Raw genomic sequence first — 18,149 nt, 5'->3', positions numbered from 1 at the left:
CATACAAGTTAAACATTTTTATTGTAGTGTGAAAATTGAAAACGAATGCTACTGATATTTACAAGATAAAGCCAAGTGCCCTGTGTACATTTGTGTGTAAAACGTGGGGCCATTTCTTACAAATGTTAGTGCATTAATGATTAAGTGATTTATTGTTCATGTCATTACACAAGGTGTACAGTGCATGGGAATAAGTGCAGTTCCTGGTTCAATATTGTCCTGACCTTGAAGGAGGGTAGTTTTTGTATTTTGCTGATATAAGGTGTTTTAGTGGCACACAGCAACAGTGAGGTGGACGGGGGGTTGCGATTGTCCTCTGTCTTGTAACTGGGTTTTCCGAAATCTGCTCCTGCTTTATTACAAGGTGATAATACGTTTCTCAATTCCAGGCAATCTTAGCGACAGCAGTTGACTCGGACAGGACCTAAGGGCATTCAGCACGCACCGTGGTGTGGACCGGGACCGCTGATCACTATCGCCGGCGAGGACGCAGGACTGGTCGGTAAGAGGGGTGCGGGGGGCTAGCATTCATAGCTCCTGGTGGCCGCCGGGTGGGTCTACATTAGGTTTACTCACCCCCTTACATAAGCGGACAAGCCGCTAGTGTTGCGGTCGCCGTTGCATGGTGCTGAAAGCCCCCTGGTGACCCTCCATCTGAAAGGTATACACAGCTGACCTGTTGGGAACTAAGTAGGCAGCGGGTGTTTTTTGGGGGTTAGCATCATGCCAGGTCCAAGGGGTGGAAAAAGGGGGTCCAACGTGGAGGCTATGATGCGAGCTATGATGCGGGAGAGGAGCGACATTAAACAACAGCTAGGACAAATTAAGGAGCGGGAAGCCCGGCTGGAGGATAGAGATGGCGAGGCACCGGGCCCGTCCGGGAGACCGGTCCGCAAGAGGGTGGCACCAGTGCCTAGAGGTGAATTTGTCACCCCGCAAGGGAAACCTAGGTCCAAAAGACCCAAGGAGGCGGTCCCCACCCCAGGCCCAGGGGATCCGTTACCCGCCGCACCGCCCGCGGTGGTCCCACCCCCGCATGTGCCTACACCCATTGCCCCTGTGGTGCCGGTGCCGGCAGGTCAACCAGTAGACGCTGGGTCTGCTCCCGCACCGGTGCCCACAATCCCGGGTACAGGCGGCCCACACCCGGCGCCCGCCCCGCCAGCTGTGCCAGGACCACTGGGCATAACCCCAGTGGTACCTGTTGTCCCGGGGGGTAACGTAGATTCAATGCCGCCCGAATTGTTATCTCAGTTAACGGCCATGATGCCATGGCTCCAAAAAGGGGGAGCCTTCCCGAATTCTGCAGACCATGCGGCAGAGGCGGCAAGGTTCGTAGAAAAAATCAGATCGGCACCGATCGCCGACAGTGTTGCATTGCCAATTTCTTCTCCCCTTGCAGGTCCAAGTGTTCCCCAGCTGGACGGAGTACAAGGGCAGCCGCCCCCGGTGCCCGCACCTGGTAAGGAAGTGGCATTGCCACTCTTGGGGGACGGTGTAGTACCTTCCAGGAGCGAAAATCTAGCTCAACATGTGTCTTTAGCTGTTAAAGAAATGATTTGGGCTGATAAATACGTGTACATTTATTCTTTATTATTGGATAATAGGGAAATGGAGCAGGCAAAAGCACTGAAAGAGTGGATGCTCCCAAGTGAATGGAGGGCGCAGTGTACTAGATTCAGGGTTGAAGAAAATCTCAATAATTGGATGCAAGCATGGGCCGTCTTCACTGCAGTTAAGGCTGAGCGTCCTCCAGATCTGCAGGCTGCATTGGCTTGCTACTCGAGCAGGATTGTGGGGTGGAGTCAACAGTATTCTGGGGAAGCATGGAAGGGTTATGATGTAAATTTTAGGAAGGCATTGGAATTCAATAGATCATTACCATGGGACTCGGTAGATTCCATGGCCTGGCACAAACAGTTCTCTGACACTGCACCTCCCCCTCAGTTCGGTGCGGGCAAGGTGTTCACTAGACCGCAGCAGCCCTTTCGGCCCCCCCAAACGAGTGAGGTACCTGGGAAATTTAGGGCAGGTGGGCCAGAGAAGAAAGGGGTGTGCTGGGATTTTAATAAGCGTACCTGCACAAGGGCCGCGTGTAAGTTTAGGCATGCATGTGCCTCCTGTGGGCACCCCTCTCATCCAGAATCTACCTGTAGGTCCAAGCAAGGTAACACGGGACAGAGGGGTAGGGGAAAGCCACTATAAGTCAGACAGGTCACGCCCCCCCACTCCAGTGGATGTGGTGGCAATGATACCATTGTTGAACAGATACCCTGACCACAAAGCGGCCACCCTACTCCAGGAAGGTTTTTCTAAAGGTTTTAGGATCCCGGCCGGGGGATACACAGGCAGTGCGCACTGTAGAAATCAATTATCAGTCACACACAATCCGGCTGTGGTGGCCGCCAAAATTGACAAGGAGCTTTCCTTAGGCAGGATATCTGGCCCTTTTTCTGCAGTGCCAGTACACAATTTTGTGTGTTCCCCACTGGGAGTTGTCCCCAAGAAAGAGAAGGGGCAATTCAGATTGATTCATAACCTATCAGCGCCAAAGGGGGCCTCACTGAATGATGCCATTGACGAAGGGATCTGTAGTGTTAAGTACGCCTCTTTTGATCAGGCTGTGACCTTATTACAGGCCACTGGACCCGGGGCGCTGATGGCGAAATCAGACATAGAGTCCGCCTTCCGCCTCCTCCCAGTCCACCCGGCGGACCAACATCTTTTAGGTTTCACCTTTAGGGATAGGTTCTACATGGACAAATGCATGCCTATGGGTTGTTCTATTTCTTGCGCCTACTTTGAGATGTTTAGTTCATTTCTTGAATGGGCCATGAGACAGGTGACAGGCCATCAAAGGGTCATGCATTACTTAGATGATTTCCTCTTCCTCGGTACAGCGGGTTCTCAGGAGTGCGCACTGGCATTGCAGGAATTTTGCGTGCTCATGCGGGCTTTTGGGGTCCCGCTTGCGCCTGGGAAGACGGTGGGCCCGACCACCTGCTTGGAATTTCTGGGCATCGAGATTGACTCAATGGAGAAATGTTTTAGACTACCTAAGGACAAGGTGCGCAAATTCAAGACGTCGCTACAGTTATGCCTCCGGAAGGAGAAGGTCACTTTGCAGCAATTACAGGAGGTGGTAGGGCAACTGAATTTCGCACTAAGAATCATCCCAATGGCTCGCCCCTTCTCTCGCTCCATCGCGCACGCGATGAAGGGGCTGAGGGAAAAGCACCACCGCACGCGCCTATCGTCTGAAATTCGCCAGGATATGCTTATTTGGATGGCATTCCTGGAGGATTTTAACGGTAGGGTGGTCTGGCCCGGCCCGCTCACTACATCAGCGGAGTTAGGACTATGGACTGATGCTGCCGGTAGTGTGGGCTTTGGTGCCATCCTAGGGAATAGGTGGGTCGCTCAACAATGGCCAGAAGAATGGAACACATGGGGTTTGCTCGGCAACATTGGCTTCCTGGAACTGTTTCCAATATGGGTGGCACTGATGGTTTGGCCCGAACACCTATGTAACCAATCAGTGGTGTTTTGGTCAGATAACATGACAGTGGTGGAATGTATCAATCAACAGGGGGCGCGGTGTCCTTTCATACTTCGTCTGATCAAAGAGATTGTTCTGCGGTGCCTTAAACTGAATGCTAATTTTAGAGCCAAACATGTCCCTGGTGTTTTAAACAATGCTGCTGACTCCCTTTCTCGCTTCAAAATGCAGGTTTTCAGGGAACATCTCCCCACAGCAGACCCCTCGCCAGCACACTTCCCAGCGGTACTTTGGCAGATTGGTGCCCCAGATTACAAGACCTCGTGGTCGCTAGCTTAGCCCCCAGGACCAAGACGGCGTACGAAGGGGCGTTTCTGTCTTATTGTTCTTTTTTGGGGCCGCAGTGGGGAGTGCTTTGGGCGAAGGAGGATGGGTTTGCAGCCTATTTAGAATGGATGCACAAAGAGGGGCGCTCAGTGGCAGCGGCAACCAGACATAGGGCAGCAGTGTCATTCTTCGCCCAAGCTAGGGGCTTCCGGGATCCCACCAATACCTTTATGATACGCAAGGCTTTAAGGGGATGGCGCCGTATTCAGGGACACCAGAAGGATAAGAGGAAGCCCATGGGGTTGGCCCGGCTAACAGCCTTACTGGGCACGCTGGAGATTGTTTGTAACTCAGAGTGGGAAGTGCTTCTTTTTAGGGCGGCATTCTCCCTGGCATTTTATGGGGCACTGAGAATTAGTGAACTTGTGGCAGGATCTAAGGCTGACATACTAGGTGGCTTGCAGAAGGCTGGGGTGATGATAAGGGGTGACACCATGTGGGTGATTATCCAGAAATCAAAGACCGATCAAGAAGCTAGGGGTCACACCATAGTTCTGCAACGGGCCCCCGCCAACCCGTGCTGCCCGGTGAGGCACGTGGAATCACTCATGGGATTATTGGTCGGTTCAGCAAGCAGGGCGTTGCTCTGTCACGCCGACGGGAGCCCCTTGACCAGGTATCAATTCAGGAGAGTGTTCGAAATAGGGGTTACAAAAGCGGGTCTTGATCCTAGAGATTTTGGATCTCATTCCTTCAGGATTGGGGCAGCAACTGAGGCGGTGGCGGGGGGCCTCCCAGTGGAAAGAGTGAAGACAATTGGGAGGTGGTCGTCAGACTGCTATAAACGTTATGTTCGGATTGACATGCTATGATTACCTGTCACTCACGCTTGGTCTCTTTTCCGCTCTCTTACAGTTTCTCAGACCTGTTACGCAGGGGAGGAATTTGTCGTCGGGCACCGCCAATATTCATCGGCACGGAGCGGCGACCAGGAAACAACAAAGAACAATGTCTGGATTGTTGGTCATTCATATGTGAAGCGAGCGGAATGTGTCTTCCTGTCAGGTGACAAGAAGGAAAGGGCGGCACAACTAGGGTTGAATATCACGTTCTTTGGCAGAGGAGGGTTGTGTCTTCACGAGTTTAGGGGATTCTTCCAAGGGCTGTTAGCACGCCAGCGGGCTCCACCGTCAGTGGTGATACTTCACCTTGGGGAGAACGATTTGGCAACACTGGGCAGGTGCATCTTGATTGAGGAGATTATCTCAACAGCGGGTTGGATAGCTAGGACCTGCCCCGGGTGCACACTAGTATGGTCACAACTAATACCTCGACTTCAGTGGCGGGGGGGCGATTCAGTCAGGGCGTTGAATCACTCGGTAAAGACGATCAACACACGGTTGGATAGGTTGTTCCGAACCCCCGTGTTACAGTCAATACCTCATGGGTGCATCTGGGGTCAAAAGTATTACTTGAAGGACGGGGTTCATCTGACAGAAGAGGGTAATGTCCTATGGGCTGACAATATCTGGGCTTGGCTAGAGGGCTGGGGTAGGAGGATGTGTCCTTAGATAGGGGCTAGAGGGGGAGGCCAGATCGTCGGTTAACAATACTGGCCTGTGGCGGTAAGGTCATTATCGGTGAGCACATATTTGAGGTCTGAGGGGGCGGGCATCATCCTATGGAGGTTCCCGCCCAGGGGGAGGGGCCTGCGGGCCACTCCCAGTACTCCAGGGGCAAGGTAATATGCAAAGGAGCGCGGGTAGGAGTAGTTCACGCTTTCCTTAGGCTGGTAGCCACCCCGCGCGCGTGGACTCATGACGCCACCGGCGCAGAGTAAGGGCCCTCCTTTAGTGGGTAAATGGAGTTTGGGGCGTAGACCGGGCAATTCCCGGGGTAACACTGCGCATGCGCACTTCTAAGGGGAAGGCGCAGCTTGTAGGACCTGACACCGGTAGTGACCCTGCCATATGGCCAGAAATGTACAAAAATCAAGATAGGATGTTTAGTTAAGCTAGGAACAACTTGTATTAGAGTTTTGTTAAGGTCAGGCTCTCAAACTTGTTGATAACGATTGTATAACTGAATGTCCTGCTGATTTTTGTATTTCATTGTTGATTATGCAATTAAAACCCTTTTTTAATTTCATACTTTAATAAATACGGCCGGGCGACTAGCGCCCGCCTTCCAAAAAGTAAACACGTCTCGTGTCCACGTTCCTTGGTGTTGGGTGCCGGATTGGGGGGGAGGCGGCAGCTAGTCGCTGACCATGTGAAAAGGGGGGGCCCTCGGCCCCCCCGCACGCATGGCGGCGCGGCGACCGCCTCACCCCCTCTCCCCTCGGGTCCTTCGACGGTGGGGGCGTGCCCTGGGGGCGCGGCCCACCGCCGATTGGCCGGCGCTCCTCCTGACCCGGAATCAATGGACTGGTTCCGGGTCGGGGGGGGCGGGCGTGAGGAGGGGCCACCCGGCCCCTCGGGAATAAGAGGTAGGGAGCGCCCAGGAGACCCCCTTGTCCCTGGACGCTCCCTCGCTGAACGTTGTGCCCCGCGTTCGGGGCTTCTTTGTTTCCCACCCACCATCCCTTGGTACAAAGTTTAAGCAGCGTTATGTCCGGTCTAATGGTAAGTTACATAGGTATAGACCGCGGGAGAGAGTAGGTTGTTGTTGTATTTTGTGATCTGTTGTCAGGACTTTTTTCCCTTTGTAGAAAAGTGATGTGTGAAGTGAACTATATTTGAAGATATGTGTCTTTAGGCCTTTTTTCCCTTTGTAGATATACGTAGATATTGTGATTATGAGCAACATGCGTGAACCGAATTGTAATTTTATGCCATGTGTCGTTAGGCCTTTTTTCCCCTTTAGCTATGCGTGGATACTGTTATTTATTAGCCAGTGTAGTTGTCCTTTAGACTTTTTTCCATAGGTCGTCGTATTTATTAGGTATGGGGCATGCGGTAAGGTCATTATCGGTGAGCACATATTTGAGGTCTGAGGGGGCGGGCATCATCCTATGGAGGTTCCCGCCCAGGGGGAGGGGCCTGCGGGCCACTCCCAGTACTCCAGGGGCAAGGTAATATGCAAAGGAGCGCGGGTAGGAGTAGTTCACGCTTTCCTTAGGCTGGTAGCCACCCCGCGCGCGTGGACTCATGACGCCACCGGCGCAGAGTAAGGGCCCTCCTTTAGTGGGTAAATGGAGTTTGGGGCGTAGACCGGGCAATTCCCGGGGTAACACTGCGCATGCGCACTTCTAAGGGGAAGGCGCAGCTTGTAGGACCTGACACCGGTAGTGACCCTGCCATATGGCCAGAAATGTACAAAAATCAAGATAGGATGTTTAGTTAAGCTAGGAACAACTTGTATTAGAGTTTTGTTAAGGTCAGGCTCTCAAACTTGTTGATAACGATTGTATAACTGAATGTCCTGCTGATTTTTGTATTTCATTGTTGATTATGCAATTAAAACCCTTTTTTAATTTCATACTTTAATAAATACGGCCGGGCGACTAGCGCCCGCCTTCCAAAAAGTAAACACGTCTCGTGTCCACGTTCCTTGGTGTTGGGTGCCGGATTGGGGGGGAGGCGGCAGCTAGTCGCTGACCATGTGAGCCGTATGCCGTATTAGGGCGTATTCCTGCCCTTTCCCTGTGTCGCAGGGCAGCGCAGCAAGGTGACTTGCTGCGCTGACATGCGCCACAATATGCATAAACATTTCCCTTAGTTCTCAGGAGACAATGCCTGGAATACAAAATGGGGAAATGCCTGCTCGCTCTTGAGATTTCTGGGCAACTTTCAGTGCCGGGTCGAATCCTGTCACAACCTTCTCAGCTCAAGGTCAATAAACAGATGACGTAGTAGAGTTGCTATACACAAATCATGAAATAACAAAACTGCAATAGCAAGCGCTATATAAAAAAATAGAATTGTTTTTGTCACAACCGATAGTATTGAACTATTTCCTGGTTTACATTTATTAGGAGGCTCAGCACAATTTCAATCCGTAACATTTTTGACAGCCACTATTTCATATCCTTGGAAGTATGTATTGCTGTTCTTGCTGCAAATACCTTTTACCACCCTATTATGAAAGCAGGCTTCTAGAGATGATAATATGTGACAAGAACGTTTGGGTATATTCATTGTTGTTTTTTGTTGTGGTGGGGACGTGCTCATTTTTGTGCTGTTTTTGCGGCATTATTGCAGTGTGATTTTGTTGCAATGTACTGTGTGTATTGTTGCATTCTGTTTTGATTGGTTTGTTGCATTGCTGTGTTATGTCCTAATTGTATCATTATGTTGCTTTGTGCATGTTATTGCGCTATGTTTTGTTGTTTACTTTCGATATTTCAACAAAAATTAACAAAGGCTGCTACATTTACAGCTAAAGCAGCACATGCCGTTAAATGTTCTGTGACAAGAAGCAATATACCGCTGACTAATGTGATAAAATAGCAATGGTCAACAATTTAAAACACCAGTCAGCCCATGACTGTGGCAGAGACTGGTTTTCAATTAGAAATTAAAGTACTTGAAATTGGGCAACCACAATTTTTTACACTGGGATTTTTTTAAATAATTCAACAACTTTTCCACCTTCATGAAGTTGGCTTTTTTTTTTTAAAGATATGCAGTTTACTGACTTTTCAAAAAAGGATTTGTAGGGGAAAAGCAAAAAACCGTGTCATGTAGAATTCTCTTGCTACCCTGAATGCACAAAATAAAAAAGTAACAACAAAATTATTTTTTCAGAAAAATGTCCCAATTCTGTTGGGTGACATTTATCTCACAGAATAGGCCTGCGAAAATTGTAACTTCCCAAAGTGAGTGTGGGGTATAGTTTATTTAATCTGTTTGTGAGGCTTTGGTGATACCTTTCATGATATCTATCTCTATTTACAACAACACAGTTAAATAGAAATGGATAATATAACGACTAAAGGCTTCGAACCATCCAGCACAAGCATTTACCTTTGTCCCTGAATGTTTTGCTGTCTTTTTTTGACCTGGATTCGTGGGCCCCATGTTCCTAAGGGACCCACAGAAGTGCAAATCGGTGCCCCTTATGCTTTGGTCTACTCTGAGAGGCCACATGCTGAATTGGTCTTCCTGCCCTGTAATATCAAACTTGTAACCCCACTTGACCCCCTCTTCACAAACCCTGACTGGTGGTAGCAATGTAGGTTTTAGGTTTTTGAGTGCAGTGGCTGCACCAGGCAAGATGCCTACTGGCTTTCTTTTGTAAACTAAAATCAGAGACTTGCAGGAATTTGAATTTTGAATTTTAAAAAATTTATAGAGCGCGCGTACACTGTGCAGTTTCTTGGCGCTAGAGGGTTCTTGAGCTGAGACGGACACTGGGGGCTATAGGCTGAAAGCTTGTTGGAACAGAAAAGTCTTGAGAACTTTGCGGAACTCAAGATAGGAAGGGGAAAGTCTGACCTGGGGTGGGAGAGAGTTCCAGAAGATAGGTGCTAGAACCGAGAATTTCTGACCTCCCGATCTTTTTTTCTTAAATCCGGGGATAGCCAATAAAGATTGAGAGGAGGAGCGCAACGCTCTAGGGGGCAGTAGTTGGCGATGGTGGAATTAATAAAAGCAGGGGCGGTGCCCGCTCGAGCTTGAAAAGTAAGGCAGCCAAGTTTAAACAGAGCACGTTGTTTGATGGGGAGTCAGTGAAGGGCAGTAAGAAGGGGAGAAGAGTGGTGATATTTGGATAGGCCATGTACCAGACGGGCAGCCTGGTTCTGCACCAACTGGAGACGCTGAAGTGCGTAAGCGGGAGCACCATTGTAAATTATGTTCCCGTAGTCGATCTTGGATAAGACCATGGCCATCACTATAAGTTTCAAAGCAGAGGTGGAGAAGAACCAGGATACTTTCCTGATGATGCGGAGGGTGAAAAAACAAGGAGAGACAACAGAACTAATGTGAGAATGGAGTGTCAAATCCTGGTTGAGAGTAATACCAAGGGTTTTGACTGAAAAGGAGAGAATGGGAGGTGAGCCAAGGGGGGGGGGGTCAGAAAGAAGGAGACCAGGGGTTGCCACTGCCTCCAGTCAAAATCAGTTCCGTCTTATCCGGGTTGAGTTTGAGGTGGTTTGCATTCATCCAATCCCGGATAAACAGCATGACGGACTGGAGGCTAGCGGCACCGGATAGGGGGGAAGAGAAATTAAAAATAAGTTGGAGGTCATCAGCATAGTTGTAGACTGTGACCTCCAGTTGTTGCAGTGCAAAAATAAGGGGAAAAATGTAAAGATTGAACAAGAGGGGGGAAAGGGAAGATCCTTGGGGGACGCCACAGTTCACTCTGCAAGGCAGGGCAGAAAATTCGGCAAGATGGACTGCCTGAGTACGATCAGCCAGGAAGGAACCTATCCAGGTCAATACCTGTTCCCCCATGCCCGCCGCCTTGACACGGGACAAAAGGATGGAATGGTCCACCGTGTCAAATGCGGCGGACAAGTCTAGGAGGACAAGGGCTTGAGGAGTGTTAGTGTCAAGTCCCTCCCTGAGTTGGTCCATGACCGAGATGACCACCTTCTCAGTGGAGTGGCGGGGACGGAAGCCTGCCTGACAGGGTGCAAGATAATTACTGTCCTCAATAAATGAGCTGAGCACCTGAGTGACGTGGGATTCAGCTACCTTTCCAAGAAAGAGGAGAAGGGATATAGGGCGATAGTTAGTCGGGGAAGACGGATCAGCGCCCGTTTTTTTTAGTATTGGAAGAATTATGGCATTTTTGAAGGAAACAGGGACAGAACCAAACGTAAGAGAATTATTCAGGAGGGTAAGGGCAGGGGCAGGGCATGCAGTAAAGATTTGACAAAGGATTCGTGCTGGGCAGATGTCTGCTGGGGAGCCCGACTTGACACGTCTCAATAGGGGAAGCAAAGATTATTTTGTCAGTGAAGGAATGGTAGTGAGGGACCGATTATTGCCCGGTGGCTGCGGATGGGTAAAAGTGGGCGAGGGAGGAGGGATGTTAGCTTTAATACGGACTATTTTTTCGATGAAAAACTCGTTAAGTGAGTTGCATAAGGACTGGGAAGGGGGAATCTTGGGAGAGGCTCTGTCAGAAGATGCCAGCTCGTGGACGGTGGAAAAGATCTCTGGAGCCTCGTTTTCTGCGGCTAAGATGCGCCCAGAGAAGTATTCTGTTTTGGTTGTCAGGATGGCTTGTTTATATTCGCTGAGTTGGGTGGTGAAAAGTAGTTTTTGAGTCGGGCAGTAAGTCCTTCTCCAAGCTCGTTCAGCCTGCTGTAGCTTTAGTTTCTTGGCTTTAAGGCCGGAATTGAACCACTTGTTAGCATTGTGGGTCCGGTTGATGGTGACCCGTTTCAGAGGAGCCACTGGATCGCAAGCTTTAGTGAGCCAGTGGTCCAAAATAATGGCCTGAGAGTCAGGGGCTAAGCCCAATAGATCTGGGCAGGTGGCAGTTAGTGAGTTGCACAGGGATGGTATGTTGACTTGAGTCCAATTCCTTGACCAGGTGTTTTTAGGGGAGGAAGAAGTTATTTTATGGCTTAAATCCAGGGAGAAGGCGAGCAGAGAGTGATCTGGCCATGAGCAGGGCGATATGGTAGGAGTGGAGGTCAGAATGTTTAGTGTCCAAATCTGATTGAGAATGTGGCCCTTAATGTGGGTAGGGCCATGGACATGCTGAGTGAAATGAAGGCTGAGGAGTAGGTGGGTAAAGTCTTTGGAAGTGATATCTTCAGCAGGGTCAGAGGGCCAGAAATTAAAGTCCCCCAAGACGAGGACAGCGGCGTTGTTGATTACCAAGGTGGCCAATAGATCCTGGAAGGCAGAAAGGAAGCCAGGGATTGGCTGGGGTGGTCTGTACATCAACACACAGGTAATGGGGGTCTTAAACGAGGTGGAACGTACTACGAGGCAGTCAGCAGCTGGCAGCCCGGGTGATGCGAGTATCTGAAAATGGAATTCCTTGCGGGCGATCATGGCTACACCGCCACCTGCTCTATCCTCAGGTCTATCAGCACGAAGTATGGAGTAGTGAGGTGGGAGGGCTGCCTGTACACTCGGTAGGGAATCAAATCTGTACCAAGTTTCAGTTAGGAACAGTAGATCAGGAGAGTTGGAGTCTAGAAGGTGGAATATTTCAGTCTGGTGCTTAATGGCTGATCTTGTGTTCAGAAGGAAAGCAGCGGTAGAAGGGGGGGGGAGACGTGGTGCAGGTAGGAGAGACGATGCCGAGGTTTTGAACATGAGTCAAGGTTGCAGGGTTTAGCGGCCCGTGTTTATTGAATGTATGGAGTTGTTCCAAAGAGTAGGTTAGAAAACGCGCATAGTGGGGTGCCCCTGGCCCCGGGCCGTCGCGGACAGGCGCAGACGGGCTTGCCTTAGGCGCGCCCGCTGCGCTCGTCCGCTGCACGTACGAGGGTTGCACATATCTGTAGGAGGTAGGGGGTGTGGCCTCGCGGCCGTGGGCTTGGCCTGTGGGCCAGTGTGGAATGGCGGCGAGTGTAGTCTCGAGCCTCGGCAGCGCTAAGGTCCGCTGCACGAGGGGCTGCCACAGGTGGTGATAGAAGAGAATGTGTTTTTTTTTTTTTGTTTTTTTTTAAACAATGGAGAGAGAGAGGGAAAAATAATAATGCTAGGCACTATGTGAGGTGGGAACTCCTGGTCCCCCAATTAATCTAGAAAAAACAATGGAGGAGTAACCCCTCGTGAGTAGGGAGAAAAATAACTCTCTAATAATGAGCACAAGAGCTCTGGTTAGCAAATTTTTGCCCCAACCTGTTACTGGATAAGGCATATCCTTATAGAAGACCCCTCACTCACCAACCTGGTTGGTGACATGCTTCATCATCGGGGTCCCACCCCTAAGCCGAGTGCCTACGGGGTGTGCTGCGACACCTGATTACAGTGGAGCTGGTTTCGTTTTTATGTGTTCAGGACTATCAAAAATTGTGTATTAAAAAGGGCCAACACTACTCACTTCAAGTCTTTATTCTTGAGCGCTTGAACCCTTAGTAAAATCAAGTGTGGCACCTTTGCCTAATTAGGAAGGCTTTGGTGTCAGAAAGTCGTATTAAAATATATAAAAATAGCGAAAGTGTGCTATGTGAATGTGAATATACAAAATTATTGTTTAAAAAGGTCTACATGTTTCAACCCATACATGGATTCAAGGGTTTTCGTCAGGACCGTAGGTGATTTGAACTGGGTGGTCCGCCCGCGCTAAGGAGCGTCCTGCCCTAGTTCAATTTAGAGATCGTAAATAGGGATCTCGTGCAAAAAGGTGCGTTTTTCACTTTTGGAAAAAACGCTTGGAAGCGAAAGTCTCGCTTCATAGGCACCAGCGTAACCAAGTTGACAGGATTCCGTCTCTTGTCGCTTCTGTTCATCAGACCGATTAACCTACTTGGTTCTTGCTCGGCGTGCCCCGTGGAGATAGAAGAGAATGCCCAGAAGCGAGGGAGCAGGTAAAATAAAAAGCAATACAATTTCAATGTTTAAAATTCACGAACAATTGTTCCCGGCTTTCCGCCTCAGGAACAGGAATGACCTCTGTCACACGCTAGCATTCAGCGTGTTTAAATACGCTGCGGGAGAAAGGGGGCGTGACCTCGCGGCCGTGGGCGTGGCCTGTGGGCCAGTGTGCAATGGCGGCGAGTGTAGTCTCGAGCCTCGGCAGCGCTAAGGTCCGCTGCACGAGGGGCTGCCACAGGTTGTGATAGAAGAGAATGCCCAGAAGCGAGGGAGCAGGTAACATAAAAAGCAATACAATTTCAATGTTTAAAATTCACGAACAATTGTTCCCGGCTTTCCGCTTCAGGAACAGGAATGACCTCTGTCACACGCTAGCATTCAGCGTGTTTAAATACGCTGCGGGAGAAAGGGGGCGTGGCCGTGGGCGTGGCCTGTGGGCCAGTGTGGAATGGCGGCGAGTGTAGTGTCGAGCCTCGGCAGCGCTAAGGTCTGCTGCACGAGGGGCTGCCACAGGTGGTGATAGAAGAGAATGCCCAGAAGCGAGGGGGCAGGTAAAATAAAAAGCAATACAATTTCAATGTTTAAAATTCACGAACAATTGTCCCCGGCTTTCCGCCTCAGGAACAGGAATGACCTCTGCCACACGCTAGCATTCAGCGTGTTTAAATACGCTGCGGGAGAAAGGGGCGTGGCCTCACGGCCGTGGGCGTGGCCTGTGGGCCAGTGTGGAATGGCGGCGAGTGTAGTCTCGAGCCTCGGCAGCGCTAAGGTCCGCTGCACGAGGGGCTGCCACAGGTGGTGATAGAAGAGAATGCCCTGAAGCGAGGAAGCAGATAAAATAAAAAGCAATACAATTTCAATGTTTAAAATTCACGAACAATTGTTCCCGGCTTTCCGCCTCAGGAACAGGAATGACCTCTGTCACACGCTAGCATTCAGCGTGTTTAAATACGCTGCGGGAGAAAGGGGGCGTGGCCTCGCGGCCGTAGGCGTGGCCTGTGGGCCAGTGTGGAATGGCGGCGAGTGTAGTCTCGAGCCTCGGCAGCGCTAAGGTCTGCTGCACGAGGGGCTGCCACAGGTGGTGATAGAAGAGAATGCCCAGAAGCGAGGGAGCAGGTAAAATAAAAAGCAATACAATTTCAATGTTTAAAATTCACGAACAATTGTTCCCGGCTTTCCGCCTCAGGAACAGGAATGACCTCTGTCACACGCTTGCATTCAGCGTGTTTAAATACGCTGCGGGAGAAAGGGGCGTGGCCTCGCAGCCGTGGGCGTGGCCTGTGGGCCAGTGTGGAATGGCGGCGAGTGTAGTCTCGAGCCTCGGCAGCGCTAAGGTCCGCTGCACGAGGGGCTGCCACAGGTGGTGATAGAAGAGAATGCCCAGAAGCGAGGAAGCAGATAAAATAAAAAGCAATACAATTTCAATGTTTAAAATTCACGAACAATTGTTCCCGGCTTTCCGCCTCAGGAGACAGGGGACCTTCTGTATTGTTTTGAGTTTGGAATGTTGATGCACACTATGGGTATAACATTTGCAATATTGATTGCAATCATCAGAACATATGCATAATGTAAATATTTTGTGAGCACTGCTGGTGCACTTGACTTTAAAGCTACCTGTAACTGTTTGTAAACAATAATGTTTGTAAGAATGACAGTTGCAAGATGGAGGATGGATGCTGTTAGAAGTGGACAGTCCTATCCCTACTTTCCTCTTTCTCTGCCAGTTCTTTGTTTCCACAGCTGTCTGAAAGAGAATAATCATGTTTCCTGCCAGAGCAGCATCCTGGAAGATGTTTTAGGCTATGTGCATGAAGACAGTGGTCAATGCAATACATTCTAGGTCCATCCCAGGGGCCTAGTTGGGGAGAGAATCTATGACCCAGAATGACTGGCTTGGACCCTCTGAATCTGGCAGATACCTTGACTTGCAGTGGGTTATTGCTCAGCGTGTTGCTCTTGTGGACATCTTTTGGATCAGAAACTGCATTGGCTCTTGCAATTGGGGCTTATTGAATGTGTAGGTAGGCCATGCCCATTTCCTACTGGCTAGGAATAAGCCTAAAGAACCCAGATAAAGGTCTGCTGATCTGCTCTGCTTCTGATCATGCTTGTGGAAACTCCCAGCCAGCCCAATGACTCTAGAGCCATGAGCATAACTTGTTGAAGGTTTCTTTACCCCTCAACTGAGACCCGAGGAACACTGTCCAAGAAACCTACTGTTACAGGAGCAGAAGCGACAACTCTTATTATTTTTGCTTCTTAATTAACACTCCTGTTGCCGTGATCCAGTATCTGGTCTACTTGACAGGCAGCCAAATTGAGAAAGTTGCCCTTTTTCCCTGTAAGCTTAGAACCTATTGACTGGTGCTGCTAGGGTCCAGATAAGGCAATTTTGGGTGAGGGAACTCACTAACTCTAAACTCATTAAAGACGCTTAAAGATCTCACAGAATAGACAGCCCTCCTGAGGCGGAAGCCGGGAGTGGTTTCTTTTTACGCTAAAATTAAAAAATACGCTTGAGGATTGTTTTTTATTTGTATTACTCACTGCTGCTACCTGACATCACTGTTTTAAGCTAAAATCTTTAAAATAGGATTGAGGATTGTTTTACTTGCATTTTTCTCTGCTGTTACCTGATATCCCTGTGGGGCGCATTGCAAGCTAACGCGGCGTCTCCACAGTCGGTGCAGAACGTGGAAGGGCTCCCACACACCACGCGTGCAGCCATCTTGGGGGTCACAGGGTGGTTAGCGCTCTAGTGGCAGACACAGGGGGCAGGTTAAAAGAAATGATTGCACGGAAGCGCAGCGGACGTGCACAGCGGGTGCGCCGATTGCGTGCCGAAGGCTCGCCAAAGGCGAGCCCGTCTGCGCCCGTCCGCGCCAGACCGCGCCCAGTGCCTGGGGACTATGTCACTGGTACAATGACCCCTCGAGGCTTGCAGACTCGTATTTATTCCTGTGACTCCTTGTGGGCTATACAAGCCCAGACGGGGAAGGGACGGGGAGACTGTATTCTCAAGGTACAGCCGGGGCTGGAAGGACCGGTAGGCTGTAGCTCCTGCCAGTTTCAAATAAACGCATCGGCCGAGTGTCCTATAAGAGGGGAAGGAACACCACATCCTCACACCAGGAGAGAGAACTCGCATAGTCTCCTGTTGTGTAACGTCAGATCCATGGTGAGGCATCCATGTGAGATTTGGGATATCTTAGATACTCACGATCCTGACCTGTGCTTTTTCACAGAGACTTGGCTAAGTCAGGCGAGCCAACCAGCCATTACTTTAGCCATACCGGAGAATTATAAGTTTATTCACCTTGACAGAGTAACAAAAACGGGAGGAGGGATCGCTATTGCGTTCAAAAACCACCTGACTGTGAACTGGATATCAACAATGAGTGATGACTGTCTAGAACTGGGAATTTTTAAAGTCACAGTGTCAGTCTCGGAGGGTTGGTATGGTGCTTTAATCTACCGGCCCCCGGACCAAAAGCCAAGTTCACTGATCGTCTGATGGAACACATTGCTCTGCATGTGTTAGCCACTAACAGATTTATCCTATTGGGAGATTTTAACTTCCACGGGGAAAACCGATCCAATCTAGAAGTAAATAAACTCTTATCTGCACTATATTTAATAGGACTTACGCCAAGAGGAGAAGGGGCTACACATATAGCGGGTCACCAATTGGATCTAATTTTTTCTAACATAGACCAGCTCGTGTGCAAGACCCCAACACCCCTCCTCTGGACCGATCATTCCCTGATCGAGATCAGGGTGCAGCTTGTGAAACCAAATGCAGCCAACCGACCTATGCAGACAGGTTTCAGGCAGGGGAAGAAATGGCATAAGCTCACTGCAGAAGCCTTTGAGGAGGTCTTTCCCTCGGTATTCGCCCCCTCTGTTAGTGAGGTAGGAGCCAAATTGGAAGCCTTCAATTTGGCTTTGGAATCGGCATTGGATACTATTATTCCCATACAGAAGCAGAATATTTTAACTAGGAGGGTCTCAGCCTCCTGGTACACAAGGGAATTAAAACATGAAAGAGCTCGCTGTAGAGATTTGGAAAGAAGATGGAGGGCAAACAAGTCTAATGATAATGGGGAGAGGAGTTGGCCTAACGGCTAGGGCGCTCGACCTCGGACCTGGAGGAACTGGGTTCGAGTCTCGGTAACGACGCCAAAACCTCCTGTGATTCTGGGCAAATCACTTAATCTCCCCGTGCCTAAAATGAAAGTTACTGGAAAACCTAAAAATGTAACGTAACTGGAAAAATGTGTAAAGCGCTCTGATACCTGATTCGGTTCGGGTTTAGTTCGCGCTATATAAAACTCTGCAAAAAAAACCAAAAAAAAACCAACAAAAAACCCCCAAAACTTTGTATAGACAGGCGCTGGCCAAATATCATTTGAAAATGAAAGAGGCTAGGCGGATGTTTATAACGACCCAGATAGAGAGCGCTCCCAACACCTCCTAAGCTCTGTTTGGGATAGTGAAGGAGTTTGTGGCCCCTACCACTGGAGCTTGGTGACTCCCTAGCATACTTCTTTCACAAAACAATCTCCAAAATTTACGAGAATTTCCCCTCGCCTGACCCTCCCCGCGAGGGAGCGCAAAACCCGTTAGAAAGGACAATTAAAACTGCAGCTTGTTCCTTATGCAGCTTCTCACTAATTACAAACGAGGAGGTCCTGAAAGGCTTAATGACAGCCAAGTCTGGATCTCCGAGTGATATCTGTCCCCCCAGGATTATGGCACTGCTGGCTACCAGCTGTGTCCAATCAATCACAGTTATCTTTAACCTGTCAATTCTCACGGGCGCAATCCCTCCAATATGGAAGGAAGCCTATGTGCGCCCGATTTAA

This window comes from Lissotriton helveticus, chromosome 8 (genome assembly GCF_964261635.1).
Source record: "Lissotriton helveticus chromosome 8, aLisHel1.1, whole genome shotgun sequence".
Taxonomy (NCBI): domain Eukaryota; kingdom Metazoa; phylum Chordata; class Amphibia; order Caudata; family Salamandridae; genus Lissotriton; species Lissotriton helveticus.
Note: the sequence above shows the minus strand (reverse complement) of the source record.